Source organism: Sipha flava, unplaced genomic scaffold, assembly GCF_003268045.1.
Source record: "Sipha flava isolate LNK unplaced genomic scaffold, YSA_version1 236_pilon_pilon, whole genome shotgun sequence".
In the NCBI taxonomy this organism is placed as follows: domain Eukaryota; kingdom Metazoa; phylum Arthropoda; class Insecta; order Hemiptera; family Aphididae; genus Sipha; species Sipha flava.
This window is the reverse complement of record NW_020272878.1, coordinates 421,326-436,229: the sequence shown is the minus strand read 5'-3', so window position 1 is coordinate 436,229 and position 14,904 is coordinate 421,326.

Below are 14,904 nucleotides of genomic sequence, written 5' to 3'. Positions count from 1 at the left end.
AATTTTTACTAAATATAAGTTGGAATAGTTTTAACATCATTTTAAAAATTTTACTTTAATTTTAAGTTTGGGGTTATTGGAAAGTTTATTGATGTATTTCTTGTCAACTTTCTTTCATATCATTCACTTGTAACTACAACAGAATTAAAATTTTTTCAACTAGAAATTACATACATACATATGTATACTAATGTTTAAAAAACTGATATGTTTAACTGTTTTACTGAATCTGTAAAAAACTCCAGAACTGCTGCAAAGTAATTTAATATATTTATTACATAAACATGTATGTATACTTTTTTTTTTATTAACTTGATTCATTAAGATATTTAATTATACATCATAATGTATGTGTTTATAATGAAATATGGTACTTAATTCACAATATTTGATTATACTACGGAATTTAAGAATGAAAAAAAAAAAATCAGCCATGTTAAAATCAAATATTACAACACAAATAACTAATTTAATTAACAAGTATATATAAAAACAACTTAATTATAGACATACATATATTTTTGTGAACATATACCTCTTATAAAATTGAATGATAAAAAATATATTGGTTGTATCAACAACGTAATCCTACTTGCCAGTGTCCAAGTTATACAATGTTTTACCGAATATATAAACAAGTAAGTATGAATGGTATGTTTACTAAAACCAAAAATATTGAAAACAAAAACATAAACAATAATAATTCACTAGAAGTTTTATGTAAATTGATTGAGAATCCACATAAATCCTTGCGAGACATCAAATTATGGACTGCATATTTCTAAGTTTAGGTTAACTATTTAAGCAAGGAACTATGAATTATTTTCTGTTCATGTTCACAATCCATAATATTATTAATTATTATCGGTTAGATATCACTCTAACCATAAAAAAAATTTGAAAAAAAAATTATGAAATCGGTAGTCTTGTGTAACGGTAATACGACCCTACTTAGTTTCAGCTGATTTCTTCACAAGGTTATGTTATCCAACATAATAGAAGCGATAGTCAAACAGCTGATCAATTTGTTTCCATTTTGCCGAAGACTCGGCATAATGTTGGCAACGAAAGCTCGGTATCATCATAGAACATATTTTAATATAGATTTAAAATTACGTTACGGTTACAACATCATGCCGATACTCCAGTGCCTATATTCTGAACACACAGCAAAATTTAAAGGTTAACTCAAATATTTATTAGTGAATATGATAAAGGCATCTAGTGGGGATTACATGCGACAAGACGTAACAGTCCATTAAAATAATAACTTATAATATGTATAACAATAAAATTCATTGTCGAAAGTATGTAGGTACACTGATAATCATTTATCACCATTATATCTTGGGGTCGAACGGTATCAAGTTTATTACTTATCACTTCTGGTTTTTTATAAGCGATAAGTATTGCTGCGGTCTGAGTTACTGACTAAGTATGACACATTTAAATATAAATACCTCCCAAAACCACACAATTTTAAGGAGCTCTATCTCGTCTACGAATTAATGAAAAATTAAAAATTAAACGTATTAAATTCATAAGAAAAAAAAATCTTACTAAATAATAAAATTTTTAGTATGGGTTGCCATTTGAAAAAACAAAAGTTGATGGTAATTTACCTAATAAATATAAAGGTGAAAAATATTAAACAAATATATAATTCAAGAACAGCATAGATCTAAGATGTTGAAAAAAATGAATAGTTTTTGAGATAATGAGTGTTTTACGCTTGGTGAATCACCCTGTATATAAAAATATCTTATAACAAAAGATTTTAGGTAATAATAAACAATATTAATAAAAAGTTTATATTTCTTTATACATACAAGTCTAATAAGAATTCGTTTTAAATAATCTCTCCTACTAGAATTACTCATCTATGTTCAACGACCAATTTTTCTGAATTTATTCATTCCTTTATTTTTTCAAATTCAGTCATAATTTTATTGAAATTGTATATTGGTACCTGGCGATGGATTATTTATTCATAACCGTTTGTATTTTACAAATATAATAATAATCCAGGCTAACAATTTATTTATATATTTCTAAACATAAAATATTTTATTTTTTTATTTCTATATTTTTTTTATTTTCAACCATAAACAATAATCACATTGGTGAAAATCTAACGAAGACTGATAAAGTATATTTAATAATAATTAAAAGTTCGAACACGCACCGGGGTTTTTGTTTACGTCTATTATATAAAAACAAAGAACCATACATATATCGTAGTGACTATCATGCTATGGTGCACTGGAGCACACGAATCATCCAAAAAAAAAAAAAATATATTTATTAAAAATATATTAGATTCCTATAGTAAATGATAAACGGTTAGTATGCATACAGTCTATATTTAACAAAAATATTTATTAAAAAAAAAAAAAAAAAATATTGCAGCTTATCATGTTGAGAAGTGTGTCTATTAGCGATTAAAAAGCGGAGGACACACACGTTATTCTTCTGACGGCCATACAAAAATTAGCTACATCCGTAGAAACGTTGATTAGTTATAAATTATTCTACAATCAATGGAACACAATCAATGTGTGCACCTAATTTATTTTTACCGTTTCACTTATCGCGTTTGTCGTAGAAACAAGACATTGTATATATTTTTCTTACATAATAAGTTTTTTTTTCTTATTTATTTTTATTTTACCGCGTAGAACTTAGAGAGGATAAAATGTTGATAAGTACGTATCTATATATCTATACTTATAGTAAAATTCATATTTTTTTACCCGTCTACATAGGTATCTTACAAATTATTCGTGCACCACCGTTCCAACAATGACACAATAACTAATAGGAAAAAAATTATAAACAATTGCACGTCTGTAAAACTGTCCGGACCCCGTAGACGGGTTGTCAAATAATTTATTATGTAAACAAGTCCGACACTGTCGTTGACGACGCGTATCGGTTAAAATCCACGGCAGACGCAGATGTAAACGTTACGTCTACAAAAACAATGCGGAAATAAAATAGGACGAATGTGTAATTTATATACATATATATTTAGATGCACTGAAACCAATTAAAATGTTTTCAACCGAGACGAAAATATTAAATTAAATGTCTTGAAGGCTGTTCTGACCACACGTAATTCCCAACGAATAACTACGTCACGGACGCGCTCTGATATCGATTGCCCTCGGTAGTACGACTAAACGGGCCGGAATTTCAGTTTGTTTTGAGATGAAAATTTCGACGCGAGACACGTGACTACTAAGTATTCTATGGTACATCGGCCTCGGTGGATACGTTTTGTTATAACACTCATGTCGGTGACGTATTCGAGGTAGGGAGCAGATAGCAGATGCCCACGGTGGCTTGGAAAAAAAAAATACCAATTTATACGTTTCGTTGATTTATCATACTATTATTATCATTATTATTTTGTATACGTATTAGTCAACCAATCGTGTACTGCAATCGTTGATAATTATAATATTTCTTTTTTTCGTTTCATAATGGTGTGTGTTCACGTAAAGTCAAATTTTTGTGTTCGTTTTCGAAACGTATTAATAGATCATGTCCTATTCGTGTCACGAAATGTTTAATTCGTGTTGTGTAAACATGTATTCTTGGATAATGTGCCATGCCGGTGTATCGATATAAAACAGATATTCAATGATATTTATTTTATTTAACTAAGGTGACCGTGGAATTTTATATGATTTAATATTGTGTGTGGAAATGAAAACCTCAAAGACAATTTTACACGACGAAGAGATTATGTTTACGTGATTATTGTTTTCTTAAGTTTTCATTTCGTACACACAGTCTTATCGCTTATGGTAAATTAACACCTCTGTCGATGAACCATACTATAAAAGCAATGTCTTAAGCGCAGTTTATGACTGTTTTGTAACCATAACAAACAATATACGATAATTCTCAACAGCTCTGGCGAAAAAAACAAATATTCATTCCACCAAATATAAGGTATCCACGGATAATGGAATAACTTTCGTTCTGTTTATTATTTAGAAATTTTTTTTTTTTTTTTATAAATACTTACGTCCTATGCTACAACAATTTTTTTTTATATATTTAGAACTCAAAATTGAAAATTTTAAACTTTAATCTACAGTTTGAAAAAAATCTCAAATGGCTATTTTATAAATTGAATTTTTAAAAAAAGTATGGTTTTAAAATAACTTGTTTATTTTTTATTTAGCGTATAGCAAAAATAGCAGATTTACAATATTATTACACAATAAAGAATACATAGGACAAAAAAGATACAATAAGTAATAGTAATAGATAATAATAATATCATTTACATTGATAACGGATATAAATAAAAGTAAATAGTAAATACAGTGACTTAATTTTTTTTTTTTTAAAAAAACATTTTCTGGAGTTATAAGTTCAATGATAGATTAATTAACTATTCTACAGCTCCGTCTTCCAAGTTGTGAAGCTTACCCAATACACCTTCGAAGGAAAACAAGAAGTATTCCTCTACAATATGAGACATCGTTTGGTTGGGATTTTCACATTGACAGCTACTTGATGTCCATAATCCCTATTTGCTCATAAGGTACGCGCAGCGTCAATGATTAGATCGAAACCCAGATTAGATAGTACCCATTATTTTCTGGAGAAGTTGAAACCAGAAAAACGGATGTTAGGATCGTAAATTAAGTGGTTATTTTTAGGTGACTCTTCCTTCCATTTATTTGCAACTTGGACTCTTTTATATTAATGTTGCTATACCATGCTATGTTGGATTCCTCAACTTTAATCTCATAAGTGAAAGGTAGTCAGTAATTAAATGGATTGGGAGGCTAGGATTATTTAGATATTTTTACTTCTTTCCTGAGTGCTTCTTCACGTATTAAGCCTGTAGGAAGAATATTTGCCACGACAGGAGCTGATTTTAAGAACCAGAGATCATTCGCATTGTTTGATTCAGCTGAATATCAATTTTATTTTTATGTTTACTATTTAGTCAAATAGGTTAATAATACTCTGCCGCTGAATATATCAATGCCATAACAGAAGTTCGCAAAGTTTGAGTATTTTCTCCCCAATTAGTACCAGTCAACTTGACGATTATGTTATTTCTTGTTCTTAATTTGTTTATTTAAAGTACCTCCTTAAAGTCTAACCATTGATTGATTATAAATTTTTAAATTTTTGGAAAATGCGAACTTAATAATTAAAATAATTTTAAAATTATTGTACGTTCTATTAAGATAAAATTGGTATTTACGATTTATTTTTCTATAAAATTATGTACATAATGTAAAATATTCTGTGCATTTTAAATTTAATATAAACATAAACAAAATATGTTATCAGTATCATTATTATTGAAGTAAATAGATAATAAGGTAAACATTTAATAAATATTTCATTTAATATTTATAATTGTAAAAAATTTTATATTATACATTTTATAATGTTTTCCTTAGATAATAATCGTATAGAGCCATGGTTTTCAACCGAAATATTGTTTATAATAATAAATATTGTTCTTACAAAAAAAATACTATGAGCCCACTCGAGTATTACCAAAAATCACCGCGGACCCAACTCGTGCCTATTATAGAGCGTAAAATATGCCGAGACCTGACCCGTGTTTTCCCGGTTTAGTTCAACGATAACCTTGTTTTATTGCGTTGATAATAATAATAATCAGGATTTCTGAGCTTCCTGTGGTTCAACAGCGATATGATAATAATATTATTGGAATGTCTCGCGATGCGTACTGTGGCTGTATGCGGTTTAACGCTGTTGTTGAGCCGTGTTTGTGCGACAAGATTGACAATTTTCATCGACACCAATAGTATGTTATACTTCTTGACTGTGCGTTTACGTTTGAAATAAATTACCCAATTTTCGGCTGTATTGCATAATATTATGCTTGATCACACTATCACTATACATATATATATATATATATATATATATATATATATATATATATATACACACTGAACCCCTTTGAAACATTAAGGAATGATCCACTGTGCACGATGTTCGCTTTATCACTGACTTAGTTAAATGCCAGATAGATTCCCCTCGGGAATCCGAGAGCAATTTAATTTCAGAGTTCTCGGTATTAGCAGGTATTATTATACCTGCAGGTTTCTATGTACAAAACTTTCACATACTCCTTAAATCAAACTACGTATATTGCACATTATACATGCATAGATTTGAATCTCTATCTAATGAACATAACGCGAAAATCTTTTCAATGCTAATTATATTATGAATACATGATATTTTCATTACAAAACGTTACTATTTAACAAATCGATTTCGTGTTCATTACATATTTACAATTTTTTCATACTGTATATACACAAATAATTTAACTGAAAAAGTTTACGATTGTAATAATTTTAACCGTCTCGTCTTTTTTTTTTTTTAATTTAATTCCAACATACACTAAACATCAGCCAAAGGACTTCTGATCAGTAAATTATACATTGATTCGGGTTATTTCCGACAGAAATATTAAATATAGAGATATTTCTACAATTTTTTTCAAATAGGGAAAACAAACAAAAAATGGAAAACGAGAAATTATGGAAAATTACATTTTATTAATAAGAATATCAAATTAATTTGGCGAGAACATGAAGGAATCGTTATGGCATGTGAACGCAGAAGCTTCGAGTACGGTTCTGCAATGAGAGTTAACTGTAATAAAATGCCGAACGTATTATTACAACGGTTGTTATAATAATAATAATATAACAGAAATGTGTGAGTCATAACAAGTACACACGACGTCAGCTCCATGTCCCTGGCTCCCCTCTTTCGAAATTCAAAATCAAAGTTATGCTATTCGTTTATACTTTCAATCCCGTTATTTGTGCTCAACTCCTTTCCGAGTAATACAACTTTGAAAGCTGGGGAATGAAATGTACCCCGGCTACTTCCCTTTGTATAAATAACATTTTTCTTCTCGCGTCGCTGATGATAACTGTCCATATAATTTTTTTTCTCTTTAATAAAGAGCCGTAATCTATTTGGTTTGCCGTGAAAACCAAATGACTTATGATGATCAAACAAGGGAGCAAGGATTCACTTCTCGACTAAAATTTTATACTTTTGGCTGCATTTTTCACAAAGCCGTTTCAAGGTATTTTGCGTCAATGAAAAATATTTGCAAGTATCTCTTTCATATCACTCCATTTTGATGGGGCTACGAGAAATAAACGTAAACCAAGAACCGCTAAAAAATAAAAATTATGGCTTTATAAACGTGAACTTTTTTAGAAATGAACTTTTAGAACTATCCGATAAAATAATACTCAATGTACATTGGACCAGAAACCCACAAATGTAAATTTTGAATTTTTGTTAATGCTAATATTTAATGTGATATTAAATAATACATTTGTTTGACTAATTCCGAAATCGTGAGCCATATTCTATTTTCAAACAAAATATGTGCTGGAGAAATGTGCAAAATCAAAAAATGAGTTTTGAGAAATGAAACTTGTCAGACGTATGAAATTTGAATAAAAAAAATGTTTTTTCCCCGTGTATACAAATATTTGCTAGAAAATTTAATTGTTTTTTAGTACTCAGATACCGTGATATAATTTAAGGAGAAAGCAAAAGTTCGTAAGCCCACATTATTGTTTTTGTATTTTATTCTATTATTGTTCTAAATGTATTCATATAGATATTTTATAACCTAGTTAAAAATAAATAGAAATACAAGTAGGTTAATTATATTTATGTAAAAATTAGTGATAGGAATGAAATCCGAATTCTTCGAAAATCTGCCAAATCTGGATTTCGAATTTTCGGATTTAAAAATCTGAGATTAGGATTTATTACTGCACATTTCTGTATTCTAATCATAAAACTTTCATTATACCACTTTTTAATCGTTATTTTAATTCTCGAACAAGATGATGGTGGTCTAAATAAGATTTCTTATTAATTAATAAACGCTTCAAATTTTACATACCATTATTTTTGGATATACAACTTATCATTACTAAAATATATTTTATGATATCTAACTTATATATTTAATATTACACAAAAACTTGTATATGAGATACTTAATTAGGTTAAGTCAATATATCATTTGATTTTGAGAATGTTTAATTATTTTGTATTTACTATAAAGAGTTGTTGAAAGAATACTAATTTAGTGTTTTCAAATCCGAAATCCGGATTCAATGCGAAATCCGAATTTTAGAATCCAAAATCCGGGTTTATAATAAAATCCGGATTTCGGATTTCGAACTTCAAAAATCCGGATTTTCAAACTTCAGCGAATCAGAATTTATCCCATCACTAGTTATAATAAGAATAAAAAATCAGGTTTGACCCATTACTATTTTTATTATTTACCTAGTATATATAAGGTTGTTATCTGTCAAAGAAATCGATAACACTTAATTATGTTTTTGCCCATGCATCCACGTATTTTTTGGACATCCAGGCCTATCAAAGGTTTAAATTTGTAACTATAGTAAATTATTACTACATCATATTTTTTCCTATTAATAATCTATTAATTAAATTAATTTAGATACTTAAATCAAAATAATATATATTGTTTACCATTATGGGGCATTCAAGCGTTATAAGCAATGGAGCGTTTAACGTTATAAATAATTTATACATTATTAAATTTAAGCGTTTAAATGTTATATTATACAAATTTAAACGTTTATAAATTTTCCGTTCACTGTTATTGACAATAAAACGTTATGAACAATTTAGTGTTTTACGTTTAGGGTTTTGTGTTATTTAAATTGTTGTAAAATTTGAAACGTTTTCAAATATAGTATTTAGCGATCAGTAATATGTAAAATAACATTACATATTTTAAATATTATATTATATATATATTACCTTTAACGATATTTTCTCTTTATAATTCTCATAATTCATAACTTATAAATGAAGCAATCATATTTATTGTACAACAAGAATAAAATGCACATACCACGTAAAATATGTATTTATTGTAAATTTATTACTAATGTTATATCGATGTTCATCGAAATTATTTTTGATGAGGCAGGCTATACGGGTTCCGCGCCGATAATATCCGACGATTTCAGAAATCATATTTATAAATTATAATTGGTAATGCTTTTTTATATTTTATTAGTTGATAAATTTAGTGCTGTTTTAAACATCCTTTTTATATATTTTTTATTTAGATTACCTAGTTATTAAGTCAATTTTACAAAAATTACTATGTTCCAAATCTATTTTCCTGATAGTTATAAACATTTTTTCATGACAATTTCTTTTATGTTTCAATCGTTAATCGTTTTCTGTTACGTTATTCGATATTAATTTGAATCGTTCTTCGTTTCTCTTTCGTTATCCATACTCTGTTTTCAATCGTTTATCGTTTACGGATATGTTATCTGTTATTGATTTCAATCGTTTTTTAAATAGTTTAACGTTATAAAAACGTTTTGGTGCCCTGCATTAAATATTTTGTTTTTTGTATACATAATATAACAATGGTATTATATGTAATATTAATATATTAGTTTTTAAAATATTTTATATTTTTTTTTAATAATTTAATTTATTAAACTTAATACTCATAAAAATTAAATACAGTTGTTTATGTGTTCAATTCTTCTTTATTTCTGAACACTTAAATTACTTTATTGTGTTTGTTTTTATAAGCTGATTGAATTATATTGATAGTATTTTATTTATATTTTTAACATTTATTAACGATTTATAATAGACATTAATGTTTTCAACTGTTGTATTACTTGATACTATTTAAAGAATAAAATAATTGTTTTATGAAAAGTACAAAAAGGTAAAATTATTTTATTCTATCAATGTATGTATGCAGATGAGAGTAGATTTCAAGAGGTTAAAAAATATCTTAAAAATACGAAATATTTCTTTCAAAATGCGAAACTGGCTTTTGATAAAAATACGGATAGTAAATGTTTGTTTATTGTCTTTGAGAAAAATGCAGCAAAAAAATAACATTTTAGTCGATAAGTGAACCCTTATCCCCTCGTTCAACTGCAAACCAAATAGTTTACGGCTGTGTACCAAAAATAAAAAAATAATTATGTGGATAATTATCATCAGCGATGCAAGAAGAAAAAAAATATTTCTACAAAGGGAAATAACTGAGATGCATTTAATTCTTCAATTTTCAAAGATTTATTCCTCGGGAAGGAGTGTAGCACGAACGACGGGATTCAAAGCACAAACTAGCACAAATGAAGCACAAACGATTGGCATAATTTTTGTTTTGAATTTCTAAAGTGGAGGGGGATAGGAACATGGGACAACGTCAGTCGTCCAGTGCAGTGTACGAATATCTGTAAGTTCGAAAATTAATATAAAAAAGTACAATTTGTTGCCTTGCAATTACGATTCTCCATGTGTTTTCATTAGCGACTTGTTTTCGTGCGAGCACATGTGTGTGTGTGTGTGTGCAGAAAGCATATACGCGTCTATTTGGTTATATATATATATATATATATATATAGAAGAAGGTATGAAGAATTTCTCGGAAACTTTTTCGGGTTTGTTTATTTCCATTCCCTTCCTTTCTTTTTCTTCATCGTTTACTCTGCCATCAGCACCACCACCACTGCCACTACCGCCAAATATACAGCTCGAAGCGACCATTAGCCGGGGCTCCGGTAAATCAATACTAAGACGGACGCGCGAAACGCAAAAATTTGCAACTCGACGGTGAGGCAGACTTAGGAAGTGGATTGTGTGTGGATTAGTGGTGTGTATGCTGACTTGTGGTTCTTGCGTGTGAATATAATATACAAACAGTACAAATAGATAATAACACATTTTATAAAATAAAAAATGTGTGTGAACGCGATTGGCGAATATTTCAATTTTATTCTACTCGCGTTCATCACCCGCAGTGGCCTGTTGTCCCACGCAAAGCTGTCTCTCGAGTCGTCGAGATGTATAAGCCAAAATGTATTCGTCGACATTTTGTGACGTGTCCTCGAATCCCGGATGACTTATAACATGCTCACGCGCGTGTCCGAGTGTTCTGTGTGCATGTGTATGTATGCACTCGTATGTGTAGGTACGAATGTATGTGTGTTATGATTTAAAATCACAAGAAAATGGAAAGGGATCGATGATCCCAATTCTTAGCAATTTGAAACATATACCTATTATATAGATACTATTGATTTATATACTCGTATATAGTATATACAGACGGGTAAGACAGCTTAAACGGTTTCGAGACGTAACGTTATAGTCGCAAAAGGAACAATTGTTTTTCAATACTCAATTACAATTCTATAACTATTATTAGAATATTTTAACGTTTATGATTTTTTTTGGTTCAAAAATTTAAGTGTTACAGTGAACTTTTTAAGAAAATGTTAAAAGCGATGCTTTTTTCAAACAATGTGAGAGGTATAGAAGTGTACTGAGTCTCCTTAATCCTCACATTTTAAGTGTGCGTGTGTGTTCTTGTGATTAATTATGAAATCCCGAAGAGAGCGCTTTCGATATCCTGCAAACGATGATTGATGTAATTTCATATATAGAACACGATACACGCGTGCAGCAACTGTCGATAAATTGATATTGCAAGTCTCGTAAGTATGTATTCTCAGGCTGTATGTGTGCGTGTAAGGTGGCGCGTGATTTGTGTGTCTGATGAGAGTATTGGAATCTCGTTGGGGTAGCAGTTTGATCGTTTGATGTGTCGCGCTTACGGTCAATGTGGGTGAAGGTAGGAGAATATAAATCGAATATATTGATATCTGACAACCTATACTGCAGCAGTGGTAACATGATATTTACCTTATGTATCATGTATTAACTATTTCTAAAGATTATATTAAAAAAAATATCAAAATGAAATATATACATATATATATATATATATTTGGTCTATCATAAATGTTTTTGAAATATTGATATTATTTGGTTGTGATAAGTATAAACCTCAATAAAGTGTTTAATAAAAAAGGAATAAAACCTAATATATATAATAAGCATGTCTTATTCGTTCATAAGTCTTTATGTTTTTGGAAAAATAATTGATAAAAATAGTACTTTTACGTACATTTATCGGAAAAGACTAAAATCTGTTTTCATAACCCAATTAATTATACAATATTACCGCATTAGTGTTTGAGCGTCTTAATTTTAAACATTGGAAAACTTTTGTTAATTGTTGTAAAAACTTAATTTATTCTAATAAATTACATTTATCGTTTTAGTTTTCGTTACCATAATTTATTAACAAAGTTTCACATAGTACGTCAATAAGACGGGACAACACAATTTATATTTACATTGCATGAATAGTTTTTTTGTTTGTCGTCAATATTGAAATATTTGAAACTATATAGTAAATTTCTTTTCTAACCTCTACAGTAGAGTCTACACAATCTGTTTTCCTAACAAATAAAGAATTAATCGCGTTGTTTTTCTCATCACTAATTTGTTCTAAAACCACTTCGAACAAGTAAATAATACCATTGTCAAAATAAAATCAACACGATTTTGTCAATTTTTTCATCTCTCAGAAATATATCGCTCACAGTTCGCTAAGAGATATGTTACCATATTCTCCCGTAGGGGACTATGGAGAAAATAAGACACATAAAATATAACTTTGTATAAAATATTAATTGTTAATTTTAAATGTAAAAACATTTTTAAACTTAATTATAAATCTGAAAATTTAAAAACCTTGGTTAATATGATAAAAAGTTTTTAATACCAACAAAATAAAGATTTAAAAAAAATTTTCAAAAGTCTCATTTTATCCACAAATTAAAGTAAAATAGGATAAATACTTGGCCAAAATGGGACTATGGTAAACATATTAAATATTTATCAAAAATATTTGTCTCATTCAATGAATAAAAATTAAAGCATTAAAAATCATGGAATGGCTTACTCAAAAATTGAAATAAAAATAAATATTTCTTTTAGAAACTTCATATATTATTTAAGTTTCTCTATAACTTATTGCTTTATTTATTATAGCATCGACAGATTTTTCATAGCATTTACTGATCAGGATTGTCTATTTTCTGAATATTCTCGTAATGTCATATCGTAATCAAACTAATCTGTCAGTAATAATAATTATAGCAAATAAAATAAGTAAATTTTAATAAATATAATATTGGTTAAAATCTAAGTGAATTTTGTTCATAAAGTAAACAAAGGGTAAAACGGGATGGTCCCATTATACCACATATAGTACTCTTATGGCCTATTATATCACGTGTAGAAAATTGCTTTAAACAACGCTAATATAAATACAACATTTGATCAATTATCAATAACTGTATATAAAACTAAAGTATGGGAAATTGTAACAGATATTTTTAAAACATGATTACTACGACCTCATCAACTATTTAACAGTAATATTTTATCAGATATTCATCTAATTGACTTTCACAAAGTGTTCCAGAAACCTTACATTTCTCTAGTACCGCCGAATACAGAGAGAACCCACTGTCCACATTTATTACCTTGAGTGTTCATTTTTCACCATGTTTCCCTACACAACCACTTAACTGTCGCGACGATTAAACCAGTCTATTGACATGTACAATATGAAACAACTGTTGTTTAACACACGGTGTTCTATTCAAATCAAACCTGATAATAAAAATTTGGTGATCGAACTACATATTAGATAATTATTATTACACAACTGTAAGGAACCGTATTTTTTACACCCGTCGGGAACATTAAATAAATATATTTTCCGGTCAATAGTATATTGCAGATATTATGTATGCTGCGTTCGTAGGGCTGTTTTTTCGATCCGTTGGTACATCAGCCATGACATTAATGTGTTCTGATATAAAACCAATTCGCGTATATTATACGAATCGTATACGAATAAAAAAAAATTATCATATTCGATGTGCAATATTTATTTATCCGGTGTGTGACTGAATTCGAGTACAAAAAAAAAAAAAAAAATTGGATTTCATACAAGCAATAATAATATGTATTCTTGAATCTCTACATTTTCAACACCACACGTGTCAGTCAAACACAAACGACATTTATATTGAAAATGCCTGCGACTCGTATACTCGTAGATACTGTAAAAAAATTATGTTATTTTTTCTTTTTATTACCTAAACGCTATTTTACCGTTCAATTGTATTCCATTTCAGGCCACAAATTTTTTTGGACTACAATCGTTCGGTTATACAAAAGTACGTTTAAATACTATTATTATTATTATTATTATGATTATTATTTTTATATAAATAATATGTATACGCTTATTTATTTGGTAGTTTAAACGCAAATTATATAATAGTAAGTTTAGATCAGCGCTTTGTTAAATATTTAATTTTTTTCTCCATTGAGCTTGCTGGTGACATTTCATGTACAAATTATTCCTTTCGATTTTTACTCAAACCCCTATTCATCAGACAAGTAACGAAGTTAAGCCTCATCAAGCATGACGTACGTAACGTAAATTTTTTGAAAACCGTGTGACGAACAAATACGGATAAATTTAGTAATGCTACAGCGTTGCTACAACATTGAAATATTAAATAAAATAATGTACAAACACGACGTTTTTCCATACTTGGTTTACGCGTGTGAAAACCCCTCACCTGGACTCGAACCTTATTATTTAAAGCACAGACCATTGATAATCACTATGACGCATTGATAATTTTCAGTTCCCGTGAAAACGTTTTATTAAGATGCCGCGTGCCTTCGGTCAGACGTAGATTTCTAAACGCAATTTTTTTTAAAAAAAGCGATAGTGTACAACTTTTATGACAATTATAGTTATATTTATTTACATTATTATTATGTCTGAAACGGTGGAATAAAGATTTGTTACACAATGACATCTGTACTATGCCATCATAAATAGTGATACGTGATTCTACTCCATTGAGGAGTAAGTCCTAA